The sequence below is a fragment of the Neovison vison genome, chromosome 11, assembly GCF_020171115.1.
Source record: "Neovison vison isolate M4711 chromosome 11, ASM_NN_V1, whole genome shotgun sequence".
Taxonomy (NCBI): Eukaryota; Metazoa; Chordata; class Mammalia; order Carnivora; family Mustelidae; genus Neogale; species Neogale vison.
The window spans coordinates 204,014,643-204,031,081 of NC_058101.1; the positions used below are offsets into that span (position 1 = coordinate 204,014,643).

The 16,439-nt window shown below is 36.7% G+C and overlaps 1 non-coding gene across 1 annotated transcript; it reads right to left on the reverse strand.

Annotated features, from left to right (window-relative positions):
• Nucleotides 1–12,946: 12,946 nt before the first annotated feature.
• Nucleotides 12,947–13,049, reverse strand: LOC122890755. The gene has a single exon (XR_006381180.1). It is a non-coding gene; the product is annotated as a U6 spliceosomal RNA (small nuclear RNA).
• Between the last annotated feature and the right edge of the window lie 3,390 nt (nucleotides 13,050–16,439).

The window sequence follows — 16,439 nt, forward strand, 5'->3', positions numbered from 1 at the left end:
CAGCTGGTTGGACAACGGCCTTCGGCTCAGGTCATGATCCCGGAACCCCGGGATTGAGTCCCGCATCAGGCTCCCAGCTCCATGGGGAGTCTGCTTCTCCCTCTGACCTTCTCCTCGCTCATGCTCTCTCACTCTCTCTCTCAAATAAATAAATAAAATCTTAAAAAAAAAAAAAAGTCCTCTCTCCAGTGCTACCTAGCTCACAAGACAGGTGGTCATGTGTGTGTGGATGTGTTTCTGAACCTCCTATTTTGTTCCAGTTACACATTTTACTCAAATCTTGCCCTAATGCCATACTGTCTTATCACTGTAGATTTGTAAGTTTTGATACCAGGTAGGGAGATCCTCCAACTTTATTCATCATCAAGAGTGAGTAAATCATTCTTGACTCTGACTTTCCATATACAATTTATTTATTTTTATATTTTTAAATATTTTATTTTTTTTTTAAGATTTTATTTATTCATTTGTCAGAGAGAGATTACAAATAGGTGGAGAGAGAGAGAGAGAGGAGGAAGCAGGCTCCCCGCTGAGCAGAGAGCCCGATGCGGAGCTCAATCCTAGGACCTTGAGATCATGACCTGAGCTGCAGGCAGAGGCTTTAACCCACTGAGCCACCCAGGTGCCCTTAAAGATTTTATTTTTTTAAGTAATCTCTGCCCCCAACATGGGGCTCCAACTCTCAGCCTGGAGATCAGAAGTCGCATGCTCTACTAACTGAGCTGGCCAGGCACCCCTCCACGGAAATTTTAAAATCAGCTTATCATAGAACACTTAACAGGATTTTTATTGGGAATACATAGGATCTAGAGAACATTAGAAGAAAATTGATATTTTAAAGTACCAAATCCTCTTAATCATTAACTTGTTCTATTCTTCCGTTTAATTAGATCTTCAAAAATTTTCTCATTTGTTTTGCTAGGATTTTTTTTATGAATTTGACTTTTTTGATGCTATTGTTAATGGAATTATTTTAGAGTTTTGGTTTTCGTATTTTACATTGCTAACATATAGAAAGAATTGGTTTTTATCTGTACCTTGTAATAAGTGAAATTGCTAAACTCACATTAATTCTACAAGTGGATTTCTAGATTCATTTGGATATTCTTGTACACAATCACATCCTCTGTGAATAATGGCAATTTTACTCATTGCATTATAATTTTTATGCTTTTTAAATTTTTATTTTGCTCTATTATATGTGATAGTCCTTCAGCAAAAGGCTGAATAGAAGGAGTGATAGTGCCCAACTTTGTCTCAGTTTCAGTCCCTGGAGGAAAGATTTCAGGTTTTATCCCTTCAAGAGCTATATCGACCAAGATTATTTTAAAATTCACTCTTTATCCAATTAAGGAATTGTATCTCTATTTGTAGCTTTCTAGGATTTTTATCATGAACAGGTGTTGAGTTCTATTAAATACTTTTTTTCTGCATCTGTTGAAGTAATCCTGTTCAATTCTCTTTTTCTTCTTCTTTTATTCTTCAGTAAGGTGTACTGATTTCTTTTCAGACTGAAACCAAACTTGCATGCCAAAATTAATTTCGTTTTGTCGTGTTGTGTTACTGTTTTTATATGTGACTGCGTCTGATTTGCCAATATTGTGTTCACCTAGTAACTTTTAGTTTATGCTCATGAGGAAGACTGGTCTCTACTTTTCCTTTCTTGTAATAGTCATGTTAGTATACGGGGGGTTGTTTATCCACATTTTCTATTTTGTGAGGAATTTCTGAAGATCAACACTGTTCTGTTAAAAGCAGTGTTGTCCTCTCCTTTTGTTGAAGCCGTCTGGGCCCGGCTTGTTCTTTAACTACGTTTTAACAGCTACGGAACAAATAAGATGTAATGCTTTTTCTTGTTGCCTGTTCTGTTCAAAGTTTTTCAAGAAATTTGACTGTTTTGTCTAAATTTCATGATTTTACTCCTTGTATCTTATTTTTTTTTATTATTTAGAGAGGGAATGGGGGGGCAGGGGGAGAGACGTGGGGCTCCATCTCGTGACCCTGAGATCATTCCCTGAGCCGCAGTCAGGGTCCCACAGCTTAATCAACTGAGCCACTCAGGCGCCCCATCCTTGTACTTGCTTAAATAGACATTTTTTTTTTTTTTTAAGAGCAGTTGTAGGCTCTTAGCAAACCTGAGCAGAAAGTACAGAGAATTCCCATATACTCCCTTCTCAATAAATGTACAACCTCCCCCACTGTGGACATCCCACACCACAATGGAACATTTAGTATAATCAATAAACCAACATTAGCACATCATCACCCAAAGTTCATGGCTTACATTATGGCTCACTTTTGCTGTTGTCATTCTATAGGTTTTGACAAATGTATAATGACCTTTATCCACCACTGCAGAACCATTCAGAGCAGCTCCAATGCTTTAAAATCCCCCGAGTCCTTCCTGTTCACCCCTCACCCCTCCACCCCGGCAACCCCGGATCTCTTCACTGCCTCCAGAGTTCTGCCTTTTCCAGAATGTGATACAGGTGGAATCGGAGAATAAGTGAGCCTTTTCAGATTGGCTACTTTTCATTTAGTAGACATTCAAGCTGTCTCCCATTCCTTGATGTATTTTAAACTCTGTTATGAGGTGCATCTATGATTATGGAAAGTCTCTTTTTATCTCTGGTTATAATCTGGTCTTTAAGACTATTTAAGTTTGCATTCATGTTGTCATTTTTAGCTGATTTTTTGGCTATATGTTTTTTTCATACATTTATTTTCATTCATTGATTTTATTTATTTTTTTGTTTTTTTTTGTACTTAATCTTTTTTTTTAGTATTTTATTTTATTTATTTTTTTTCCAATTTATTTATTTTCAGAAAAACAGTATTCATTATTTTTTCACCACACCCAGTGCTCCATGCAAGCCGTGCCCTCTATAATACCCACCACCTGGTACCCCAACCTCCCACCCCCCCGCCACTTCAAACCCCTCAGACTGTTTTTCAGAGTCCATAGTCTCTCATGGTTCACCTCCCCTTCCAATTTACCCAAATTCCCTATTCCTCTCTAACGCCCCTTGTCCTCCATGCTATTGGTTATGCTCCACAAATAAGTGAAACCATATGATAATTGACTCTCTCTGCTTGACTGATTTCACTCAGCATTCATTGATTTTATATGTAAAATTGGACTCTTTTAAGCAACGTGTTTTGAGGTCTTCCTTCTTTACCTACTCTAATTACAGTGTTTAAATAATTAACTTTTAATGTAGATTTTGGTACGGATGGGTTTAGGTTTACCATCTTCTTTGTTATCTCTTTGTCTTATTATGCTTTTGTTCCTCTGTGTCCTTTTCCTGTCTTCTTTTGGATTATTTGATTTTCAAAAAATATTCTTTTTTAATTAGGCTACTATTTTTATGGTCAGATCTCTTTGCAATTTTGAAGTGTTTCTTTAGGAATTACAGTATGCCTCCCTCCCCTACCTGGAGTTCATACTGCTGTACTGCACGACATCAGGTACAATGCAGAAAGCCTGTGGTTATATTGTCCACTTTACAGTACCTGACCTTTATGTCATGGTTGTCATACGTAACACTCAGATACACACTCAACCCCTATATGCCAATATTATCATATTTTATTCTCAACAGTCATATCTATATCTTAAAAACTTAAGAGGAAAAGCAGTCCTTTATTTTTATCCTAATCATCATTTGTTTGTTCTTTTTAAAAAAAATATTTTATGGATTTACTTGAGAAAGAGCATGAGCAGGGGGAGAAGGAGGGGCAGAGGAAGGCAGAGAGAAGAAGGGGAGAAGGGGAGGGAGAAAGGGGAAGGTAGAGGGACAGAGGGAGGGGGAGGGATAGAGAGAGAGGGAGAAGCTGACTTCCCACTGAGCAGGGAGCCCAATGTGGGGTCCCAAGGTGGGACTCTATCCCAAGATCATGACCGGCTCTGAAGACAGATGTTTAACTGACTGAACCACCCAGGCACCCCAATTTCTGTTTATTCTTGCTGCATTCTTAAAGACCCATGTGTGTCCCCGGAATCACTTCCTTCTGCCTGAAGAATTTTGCTTTAGTATTTCTGGTAAAGCAGAACTTCTGACTCTAATCCTCTCAGTTTTTCTTTATCTGAGAATACTTTTACTTCACTTTAACTCCCGAAAGAAACTTTGGGTAGGTGTAGAGTTTTTAGTTGACAGTTCTTGTCCTTCATAGTTTAAAGGTGTACTACTGGGTTTTGGCCTCCAGAGCTCCTGATGAGAAATCTGTGGCCCATATTCAATGTGTCATTTTCCCTTTATGCTCTCAGCATGGTTTTTTAAATCATGATTTTTAAAATTTTAATTCCAGTATGTTAACATACAGTGTTCTATTAGTTTCGGTTTTACAGCACCCCGTGCTCATCACAACAAGCACTTTCCTTCATCCTCCTCTCTTATTTCATCCACCCCCCCAAGCCACCTCCCTTCCGGTTACCATCAGTTTGTTCTCCATTAAGAGCCTATTTCTTGATTTGTCTCTGTCTTTTTTCCCTTTGCTCATTTGTTTCTCAAATTCCACATGAGTGAAATCATATGGTATTTATCTTTCTCCGACTGACTTATTTTGCTCAGCATGATACATTCTAGTTCCACCCACGTCTTTGCAAATGGCAAGTTTTCATGCTTTTTTATGGATAAATAATATCCCATTGTGTATAGCTCACATCTTCTTTATCCATTCATCTATCAATGGGCACTTGGGCTGTTGCCATACTTAGGCTGGGGTACATGTATCCCTTTGGATTAGTGTTTTTGTATTTTTGGGTAAATACTTGGTAGTGCGATTACTCATAGGGTAGCTCTGTTTTCAGCTTTCTAAGGAACCTCCACACTGTTTTCCAGAGTGGCTGCACCAGTTTGCATTTCCACCGATAGTGTGAGATGGATTAAATAGACTAAAGACCTAAATGTGAGCCCAGAAACCATAAAAATCCTAAAAAAGAGTACAGGCAGTGATCTCTCTGACATGGGCTATAGCAACATTTTTCTAGATAATCTCCTGAGGCAAGGGAAATAAAAACAAAAAAAACTATTGGGATGACATCAAAATAAAAAGTTTCCATATAGCAAAGGAATAAATCATCAAAATGTTTTTCATTATCTTAGTCTTTTAGTACTTTGCTTATGTAGGCCTGGGTGCATGTTTGTGTGTGTGCATTTGTGTTTGTTTCCTCTCTGGTGTTGCTGAGTTTCCTAAATCTATTAATTCATTTCTTTCAATGTTTTGAAGATCTATTTTTTCAAATAATTTTCCGGCTCCAATATCTTTCTCTTTTCTTTCTGAGACTCCAATAATATATACATGACTTTTTGATGTTGTCCCACAGATTCCTAAAGCATTTTTCCAATTTTTTCTCTTTGTTAATTAGATTGGAAAATTTGTTCTTATCTTCAAGTGTGCTAACACCTCACCTCCCTTCATCATCTCCTATTTTGCTCTTGATTCCATCCAGAGTTCAAAAACTTTGAGATACTGAATTTTTTTTCAATTCTAAATTTTTTAAAAAATGTAATAACTTTTATACATTTTTGAAAATGTTTTCTATTTCTGAGACCTGCTATCTCCCAGTCATTTTAAATTGAGTATATTTATATGTCCCCAGCTAGAGCACAGCTAAAACTTCTATTTTATTGTATTTCTCTGATTCATTCCAGCTTTGGAGCCATCCTGAGTTTGGAATCAGTTAATTGCCTTTCCCTTGAGAAGTGATCACATTTTCTGGCTCTTGTATGTGAAATAGTTTTTGACGTGGAACCTGGACATTTTGAATATGTTGAATGGACACTGACTTCTGTTACACTTATTTGTAAAATACCGATAGCTTTTCAATTTTTTATTTATTATTATTTTGTGCAAGCAAGCAAGCAACTCACTTTTGTTTGGACTGCGAACTGCAAATTCATCATGCCCTTTGCACACTGTTGTTGTAGTATTAGTTCAGTTCTCAAAGCCTTTGGGGTGCTCATCTGCATTTGTGTTGGGTACACACAACATGCACAAGTTGTGAGCCTGAGACTTTGGTGGTTTATATATAGAACTATGGAGTCCTCTTCTGTGGCTGTATTTGCTGGAGGATTCTCCCTCTACTGCATCTGCTTTTTCTGGTGCCAGAAAAACAGGAACAAAGTAAAGACACAGGGAAAATGGAAAACCCAGGTCGCAAAGTTGCTTCTCTAAGTGTTGAGTCCCCTCCACAATCTACTTGTCATGTTTAATGTGCAGAGTGCCCAGGTGGTGGTCCTTTGTGTTTTGTGTAGAGTTTTGTTGTATACAGCAGAAGGAATGGGTTGTAGTGACCTAAGACTTCATGCGAGAACCAGAAATTCCATATCTACAATATTTCTAAATGACCAATTTGGTGTCGTCGCTCTTCTGGTGCTCATGTATATTTCATGGTCTTAAAATAAATATTTGGCTTTATCTTTATTACTGAATCAATTAAAAATGCCCCCACCATCCCATTAATTAATTTCACACTATTTTGAAACTGAATTCTCTTCCCTTGGTTTGAAAGATGTTTGCAGAGTGCACCACTGTCATTCATTGACTTTTGGTGTAGGAGTGATTAGCTCGGTGAGGTGTTTAGAGGAGACCGGTGGTGTAGACTGCTGTTTAAATTGCTCACGGGCTACGTGAGGCTTGTTGAAATCTCTCAGAAATCAAGAAAAAGAATGGTTTCTACGGACAGTTTTAAATAAAATTCTCCTGGATTCTCATTTACGAGTTCTGAGATGGGATCTTTGTCATTCTGAAAACAAGGAATCTGCACTAGTCTGAGACTCCAGATTCGGCTCTGCCCTCACGTCTTGCTGGCTGAGAATCAGAGCTGTGCCCTCAACTGCATTCCGTGGTCAGTATTCTTCTTTCTCCTCCACATTCTCACTTTTGGCTCTTTTGCTTCCTGGGATTAGGCAAGAACTCTGGAAGCCTCAAAAGCAAGTGTCAATGTGGGGTTGGGGAATGTCTTTCCAGATTTCTAGATGTAAAAAGGGCAGAGAGCATGTTGGTGCCATATAAGAAGCCGCGAGTCAGACACTATTTTCAAACAGAAAGTAGATATTTTTTTTTTTTTTTTATGAGGAGAAAGCATGTCAAGGGGAGAAAACTAGATTTGTTGGAGGAAGAAATCTCAAGATGCTAATATTTGACAACTTTTAGAACTCAGAGTGAGATCTCTCATTTTCCTATTTGGCACAGAGATCGAAGAGAATAATACAGAAGGAAACCCGCTGGAGCCATATTTAATATATCACATACTGTAGAAAGGGGGATTTTGATCATGTTTTTTGATATTTTCTCTAAATTCAATGCTAAATGGTAAACTAGCCAGGATAATAAAATAGGTAATGAAATATTTAACAGTTTAAGCCAGTAATTTCTGGCTTCTGCTGAAGACAAACTTTTTTTGCTAGGATGCAACCTCACTTTGCCATACTTTGAAAAGGACAGAAAATTAACCAGTGCAAAAAAGTAAGGCAATTAACATCAGGACATTTATTCTAAAGGAGATTAAGAAACAAAGCTCCATCCTTTTTAGTTAATGGCAGTTATTACAAATCTCTGACCCATTGTCTGTGGACAAGAGGTCACAGAATATACCTGGTGAGCCGCTGCAGGGAAGCAGAGGTTATGGTACTGGTACTATTTATGCCATTATAATTAGATATTAGCCAGTGAGCTCTTCTTCCAGTAAGCTCATTTACAACAGTGAAAGCACTGAGTGGAAATGTTTGCATTAAAAAAATTATGAAGAAGATTCAGAAGTGTTCCCTGCATCTCCATGAAAGATAGGTTCAAATTAATGTATTAGGCTGACATTTAAAATGGAAATTTAGAAAGGAAGGCAGTATAATAGATGTTAAGATAATAAAAGTTTATCTGTAAACATGTTTCAGTATTTTCTAATGTAGCAAAAACGAGTACAAAAATAGAAAGAAAGCAGGCAGAAAAGGAAATATAAAATTCATTACTTTTAACAAAGAATCAAGTGATCTTGTAACCGTACTATAAGTATACATTGGGGATATTGAGGGTTGGGTTCCAGATCCCTGCAATAAAGCAAATATTGTAATAAAACAAATCAAATGAAATTTTTGGTTTCCTAGTGCATATAAAAGTTATGTTTACACTACACTCTGTCCTACTAAGTGTGCACTAGCACTATGTCTAAAATAACCAATATACATACTTCAACCAAAATATTCTATTGCTAAAAAATGCTAACCATCATTTGAGCTTTCAGAGAGTTTGTAATCACTGCTCACAGATCAGCTTAAGAAATGTAGTAATAATCAAAAAGTTTGAAATATTGTGAGAATTACCAAAGTGTGACACAGAGACAGGAAGGGAGCAAGTGGTTTTGGAAACATTGTGCCTATAGACTTGTTTCATGCAGGGTTGCCACAAACATTTGTAAAACAAATGTAATAAAGCAAAGCACCACAAAGTGAGGTATGCCTCTAATAACATTTCCAGTCTTTACTCTTGCCAGAGCTGCAGAACTTAATTCTTTTCTTTCTAATCAAGAACTTGTTTCCTTGGAAACCTCTGGAAATGCTTCTGCCTTCCTCATAGATCTTCTGAGGTCAACCAGCAGATTAACTAAAAGATACTCCCCGTTAAATAGAATCCTTCTGTTACATTTGCTGTCACAAACAATGCTGTCAAGAGATACTTGCAATCATTTTTCCAAATTTTACCCAAGTAAATGATATTTTAGTAGTGATTTTTAAAAAATGAATATAAATCAATTAAATGATTTTAAAAATCCTACTATTCACTAAGCATTTGCTATTAGTGGGAGTATGATGGTAAGTATTCTGTATATATATTTAGGGGCTCACGGCCCTATTTCTACTAATTGTATGACTCTGGGTAGCACTCTTTAAACTCAGTTTTATCATAGATAAAATTGATATAACAAAAATATGTCTATGTGATACATGTGTTCAAATGATTCATGAAGATAATTAATTTCATGCATCTGCCAAAGTGCCTAAAATATGTGTTGAATATTAGTTATTGTTAATAATTATATGCTACAGACAAGGTGACTCTTTTAGTATCAGAATTATTTTATGTATTGATGATTACATTGTAGATTTTTTTTTTTTACCTACTGTACACTCTATCTAGAAGTGTCTTTTCTTGTACAAGATACCAGTGTGGAGTGTTAAAGATGAAAAAATTCTTTAGTAATATCTAAACCAAGTCAGACATTGAGAATGAATTCTCCCTAGCAAAAGTGTTCTGCATATCTAAATAGCAGAAATATTTGGGAATTATTAGAATTCTCAGATTCTGGATTTTGCATACTCTGTGTTATATTAAATGTACTCTTCTTTATTCAACAGCATAGAGAAAAACGCACGTTTGACTTTATTTCCTATTCCATCTTTATTTCGGAGGTGGTAAAGATATATCGGCAACAAACATATATAAAAATAGGAGAAAGCACAATGATATAATATTTCACATATTCTCATTTTAAGACTGTATTCTATCTTTATTTTGGCGATGGTAATAATATATCAGTAACAAACACACATAAAATAGGAGAAAGCACAATGATATATTTCACATATTTTCATTTCAAAACCCGACTGAGACATTCCAAGACATTCCTATTATTTCCATCCTTTTTACAACATGAAGTGAAAGGAAAGTTGTAAATATTTTTACTGCAAGACATAGAGCTTCTCCTGGTTTTCCATATTTTGTTATTCTAATACTTAAAGAGTGTAGCCAACTGAACATTATTTCATTTTGAGGATGCACTGCCACTCTTATTATGCTTAATCCTGTGACAAATGATGTGAAGCATCTTTCCATGTACTTGTTTGACATTCATATGCCTTTTGTGAACTATCTGTCAAATCATTTGCCCATTTTAAAAACTCTTTTTTTTTTTTTTCTTATTACTGACGTTTGAAAGCTATTTATATCTTTTGGATGCAAATGTTTGGTGAGGTGTGGGATTTGCAATGGTTGTCTCTCAGGCTATTGATTTTCATTCTCTTAATGTCTTTGCAGAACAGAAGTTTTTGATTTTGTTGGTATCGAAGTTTAAAATATATTCTACGTCCTTGCTGTCTGTTTACCTTTTGTATCAATTACCAAGAAAGAAGCGTTAAAGTCAGCAACTGTCATTGTGGATATTTCTGTTTTTCTTTTCAGTTCAAGCTGATTTTGCTTTATATATTTTGAAGTTCCATTTTCAGATGAAGACACATTTTATTTTATTTTATTTATTTTTTTTAAAGATTTTATTTATCTATTTGACAGAGAGAGAGATCACAAGTAGGCAGAGAGGCAGGCAGAGAGAGAGAGAGATGAGGAAGCAGGCTCCCCGCCGAGCAGAGAGCCTGATGCGGGACTCGATCCCAGGACCCCGAGACCATGACCTGAGCCGAAGGCAGCAGCCCAACCCACTGCGCCACCCAGGCGCCCTGAAGACACATTTTAAATTGTTGTGTATTAAGCTGTCATCATCAAGACAGCATGGTACTGGCACAAAAACAGACACATAGACCAATGGAACAGAATAGAGAGCCCAGAAATAGACCCTCAACTCTATGGTCAACTAATCTTCGACAAAGCAGGAAAGAATGTCCAATGGAAAAAAGACAGCCTCTTCAATAAATGGTGTTGGGAAAATTGGACAGCCACGTGCAGAAAAATGAAATTGGACCATTTCCTTACACCACACACAAAAATAGATTCAAAATGGATTAAGGACCTCAATGTGAGAAAGGAATCCATCAAAATCCTTGAGGAGAACACAGGCAGCAACCTCTTCGACCTCAGCCTCAGCAACATCTTCCTAGGAACATTGCCAAAGGCAAGGGAAGCAAGGGCAAAAATGAACTTTTGGGATTTCATCAAAATCAAAAGCTTTTGCACAGCAAAGGAAACAGTTAACAAAACCAAAAGACAACTGACAGAATGGGAGAAGATATTTGCAAACGATATATCAGATAAAGGACTAGTGTCCAAAATCTATAAAGAACTTAACAAACTCAACACCCAAAGAACAAATAATCCAATCAAGAAATGGGCAGAGGACATGAACAGACGTTTCTGTAAAGAAGACATCCAGATGGCCAACAGACACATGAAAAAGTGCTCCATATCACTCGGCATCAGGGAAATACAAATCAAAACCACAATGAGATATCACCACACCAGTCAGAATGGCTAAAATCAACAAGTCAGGAAATGACAGATGCTGGCGAGGATGCGGAGAAAGGGGAACCCTCCTACACTGTTGGTGGGAATGCAAGCTGGTGCAACCACTCTGGAAAACAGCATGGAGGTTCCTCAAAATGTTGAAAATAGAACTGCCCTATGACCCAGCAATTGCACTACTGGGAATTTACCCTAAAGATACAAACGTAGTGATCCAAAGGGGCACGTGCACCCGAATGTTTATAGCAGCAATGTCCACAATAGCCAAACTATGGAAAGAACCTAGATGTCCATCAACAGATGAATGGATAAAGAAGAAGTGGTATATATACACAATGGAATACTATGCAGCCATCAAAAGAAACGAAATCTTGCCATTTGCGACAACATGGATGGAACTAGAGCGTATCATGCTTAGCGAAATAAGTCAAGCGGAGAAAGACAACTATCATATGATCTCCCTGATATGAGGAAGTGGTGATGCAACATGGGGGCTTAAGTGGGTAGGAGAAGAATCCATGAAACAAGATGGGATAGGGAGGGAGACAAACCATAAGTGACTCTTAATCTCATGAAACAAACTGTGGGTTGCTGGGGGGAGGGGGGTTGGGAGAAGGGGGGTAGGGTTATGGACATTGGGGAGGGTATGTGCTTTTGGGTAAATTGGAAGGGGAGATGAACCATGAGAGACTATGGACTCTGAAAAACAATCTGAGGGGTTTGAAGTGGCGGGGGGGGTGGGAGGTTGGGGTACCAGGTGGTGGGTATTATAGAGGGCACAGCTTGCATGGAGCACTGGGTGTGGTGAAAAAATAATGAATACTGTTTTTCTGAAAATAAATAAATTGGAAAAAAAAATTGTTGTGTATTATGGACGGATTGACCTTTTCATCATTTTTTAATTCTCATCATTTTCCTTGCTCTGAAGTCACTTGTTAATTGATATTAACACAGATATCCTCACTACCTTTTGGTTAGCATTTGCATAGTATGACATTTTCTATCTTTTTACCTTTTTTTAAAAGATTTTATTTATTTATTTATTTTGACAGAGAGAGAGAGAGAGAGAGCAGCAGCAGCAGCAGGAGAGGGAGAAGCAGACTCCCCCATTGAACAGGGATCCAGACATGGGATTCAACAGGATTCAACAGGACCCCGAGATCATGATCTGAGCCAATGGCAGATGCTTAACTGACTGAGCCATGCAGGCACCTTCTATCTTTTTACTTTTAATCTACCACTAAAGAAAATCAGGGCTGGACAGTAGTTTAGGTGGTAAAAGTAGATTTTATCCAGGAGCTATTGCAATAGGAGAAAAAAGACCTAGTTCAAAACTGGGCTCAATTCTAAATACACCATGGACAAATGGAGATTTATACCCAAGACGTAGATTGGGGTCAGTGGATAGAGAAAATTACGTAGAAGAAACATCAGGGATAAGGGAAGATTCTGGCTAAAAGGACTCAACAGATTCTTGCCACGGGCAGGGCAGGGTAATGAGATATCACAGGAGGGATGGTGGAGGAGAAGGAATTCAATTAGAGATTTGGGGTGGTCAGATCAAGGGTGGGGTCCAATTTCATGGTTCTGAATGAAGTTAATTAGTTTTCTCAGAACCTTGATCCTTTCCTTGTATATTCTCGGCTTCCATGTCAAATATTAGTTGGTCACATAAGAGAGGGTTTGCTCTAGATTCTGTTCTACCGGTCTTTGTGTCTACTTCTAAGCTAGTACCATACTGTTTTCATTATGACAGCTTTATAGTACAGGACACTTAATGAATTTGTGTGTCATGCTTGTGCAAGGACCATGCTAATTCTCTCCATGTCATTCCAATTTAAGCATACTTTTTGTTGAACAAGTGAGCACACTGTATGTTTGTGGTATAAGTTAAAATCAGGAAGTTTGATGATGCCTCCAGCTTTGTTCTTTCTCAGGATTGCTTTGGCTATTCAGAGTCTTTGGTGAGTTTCTACAAATTTTAATAGTATTCTTTTTAATGGTATCGTAAATTTTGATAGGGATTGCACTGAATGTATAGATGACTTAATATTTTAACAATATTCTTTCTATCCATGAATATAGGATATCTTTCCATTTGTTGTGTCACCTTTGATTTTTTTTCATCAAAGTCTTACAGTTTTCAGTTTACAGATCTTTCATTTTCTTGGTTATATTTGGCTGTAAGTATTATATTGTTTTTAATGCTATTGTGAATGAGATAGTTTTCTTTATCCCTTTTCAGAATACTCTGTTATTAGTGTATAAAAATGCAACTGGCTTTAGTATGTTGGTTTTGTATCCTTCAGCTTTATTGAATTGGTCAATTAGAACTTATAGATTTCTGGTGGAGTCTTTAGATTTTTTGTATATAAAAACATATCGTCTGTAAAGATAAATTTGACTTATTTTTTAATTTAGATACTTTTTCTTTTTTTTTTTCTTGTTTGATTTGCCTAGCCAGGACTCCCAGGACTATGCTGAATAAGAGTAAGGAGAATGGGCACGCTTCTCTTATTCCTGACCCTAGAAGAAAACCTTTCCATCTTTCACCGCTGACTGTGGTGTTAGTTGTGGGCTCATCAAGTATGGCTGTTGTTATGTTAAGGTATGTTCCTTCTATTCCCATTTTGTTGAGGGCTTTTATTCCAAGAGGATGTTGCATTGTGTCAAATGCTTTTTCTGCTTCTATTGAGATGTTCATATGATTATCTTTTGTTTATTAATGAGGTGTGTGACATTTATTGATTTGCATTTATTGAACTATTCTTGCCTCCCAGGGATAAACCTTTCTTTGTGTATCTTTTCAATGTATTTTTTAATGCTTTTTGCTAATATTTTGATGAATTTTTCTTCTATCTCTTCATCAGGGATATTGTTTGCTTTCCTTTCTTGTAGTGTCCTTATCTGGTTTTGGTATCAGAGTAATGCTGGCCTCATAGAAGGAGTTTGTGAATGTTTGTTCCTCTTCAATTTTTTAGAAGAGTTTGAGAAGGATTGGCACTAATTGCTCTTTAAATATTTGGGTGAATTTAGCAGTGAAATCCTATGCTCCTGGGTTTTCTGCTTTTGTGTTGTTTTGGATTAATAATTCAAACTCCTTACTCACTATTGATCTGTTCATATTTTCTATTTCTTCATGATTCCATCTTGGCCATTTCTTCTAGGTTATCCAAATGTTGGAGCACAGCTGTTTATATTAGTCTGTTATGACCCTTTGACTATCTCTGGTATCAGTTGCAATGTCTTCTCTTTCATTTTTTATTTTAGTTATGAATCTTCTTTAATTTTTCTTAGGCTAGCTAAAAGCTGGTCTATTTTGTTTATCTTTTTGAAAAGCTAGCTCTTAGTTTTGTTGATCTTTTCTATTGTCTTTCTAGTGTCTATTTCATTTATTTCTGTTCCGATCTTTGTTATTTCCCTTATTCTGTTAACTTTGGGCCTATTTTGCTCTTTTCTAATTCTTTGAGGTATAAAGTTAGATTGTTTATTTGAGATTATTCTATTTTCTTTTTCCTTTAAAGATTTTATTTATTTATTTGACAGACAGAGATCACAAGTAGGCAGAGAGGCAGGAAGAGAGAGAGGGGGAAGCAGGTTCCCCGCTGAGCAGAGAGCCTGATGTGGGGCTCGATCCCAGGACCCTGGGATTATGACCTGAGCTGAAGGCAGAGGCTTTAACCCACTGAGCCACCCAGGCGCCCCTGTTCTATTTTCTTACTATATGATTTTATCTCTATAAACCTCCTTCTTGGAACTGCTTTTGTAGCATCTCATAGGTTTTGATGTGTGGTGTTTCCATTCTTATTTGTTTTGAAATTTTTTTTACTCCCTTTTGATTTTTTCTTTGACTTACTGTTTGTTCAGCAGTGTGCTCTTTAATTTCCACATATTTAGTTAGACAAGTCAGAAATTTAAGTAAATAATTATAATTTAGTAATCTAATGTTAAATTAGATGTACAAACTAACCTCTCAGGGAATACAGAAGAAGGAGTGATTATGTGTAAAGAAGGGAAAAAGGGGAGATTATAAAGGTGGGAGTATTTGAATTTGTGACAGTGATTAGAAGGGAAGAGGGACATTGTAAGCAGAGATTCTTGTAGATTCAGAGCCATTCTCTTTCACTATTGTTTTGCTGATGTAAACCATTACTTCTTTATGGAATTAGTTATCCTTTCACATGATAAAAAAGAAAACAAATATGGGGATATATAATATGGGAAAATGACAGATCTGTGTCAAAGCCTTGCATGCCAATATTTAAAATATTCATCCTTAATTTTCTGAAGAGAATATTGTTGTTTTAGGTGGCAAGGATATTCTCCAGGTGGAAGTGTCAGTTAAGAATATCATCTCAACCTCCTCATAAGCATGTGATAATATATATAAGCTTCTTGACCATTTCCTAGTTGTACACCAGCAAGTATAAGTAAATATGTTAATTACATAAATACAATAAATAAATTACAGAGGCGCTTGGGTGGCTCAGTTGGTTAAGCAGCTGCCTTTGGCTCAAGTCATGATCCCAGAGTCCTGGGATCAAGTCCCACATCAGGCTCCCTGCTTAGTAGAGAGCCTGCTTCTCCCTCTACCTCTGCCTGCCACTCTGCCTACTTGTGCTCTCTATCTCTCTGTCAAATAAATAAAATCTTTAAAATGAATAAATAAATAATTGTGTTTCACTCATGTTTCTGCTCTAGGATATTTGAATTGGTGACTTTTTAGAAAAAAAATTCATACATTTAAAACTCTTCTGAAGCTCCAGATGAACCAGATTTATAAAGGTAATGTTTTTGGAGTCTAACAGACTTTAACTAAACTGAAGATTTGTTAGTCACTTGTCTTGTTAAAACTTGTTGTAACTTAAAAATAAATTATTATTGAGGGCTTCTTTGTGTACTAGATTTATAAAATGATTAGAATCTTAAATGCTAGAGACTGAGCTTAGGTAAGCAATTGTCTGCTGAAAGCCAAATCTAATTCAAGAAGGAATTTTCAAAAAAAAAAATCATAGATCCTTTTAAAAAATAGTCCCATGGTGGTACAATGAAGACCTCCACATTTCAACCATGAATTTCCTGTCTCATTTCTTTCTGAAGCAAGTTTTTCAGATAATCCGGCCGTTCGCTCTGATCACAAAAATGTCAGCCGAGTTCTAAAGATGAGAGGAGGCCTATGAGAAACATTAGTTGAAATCTTCACTGTGTGTGATCTTGCATTGCAAGAAATAGCATCTTTTATATCTTCTGGA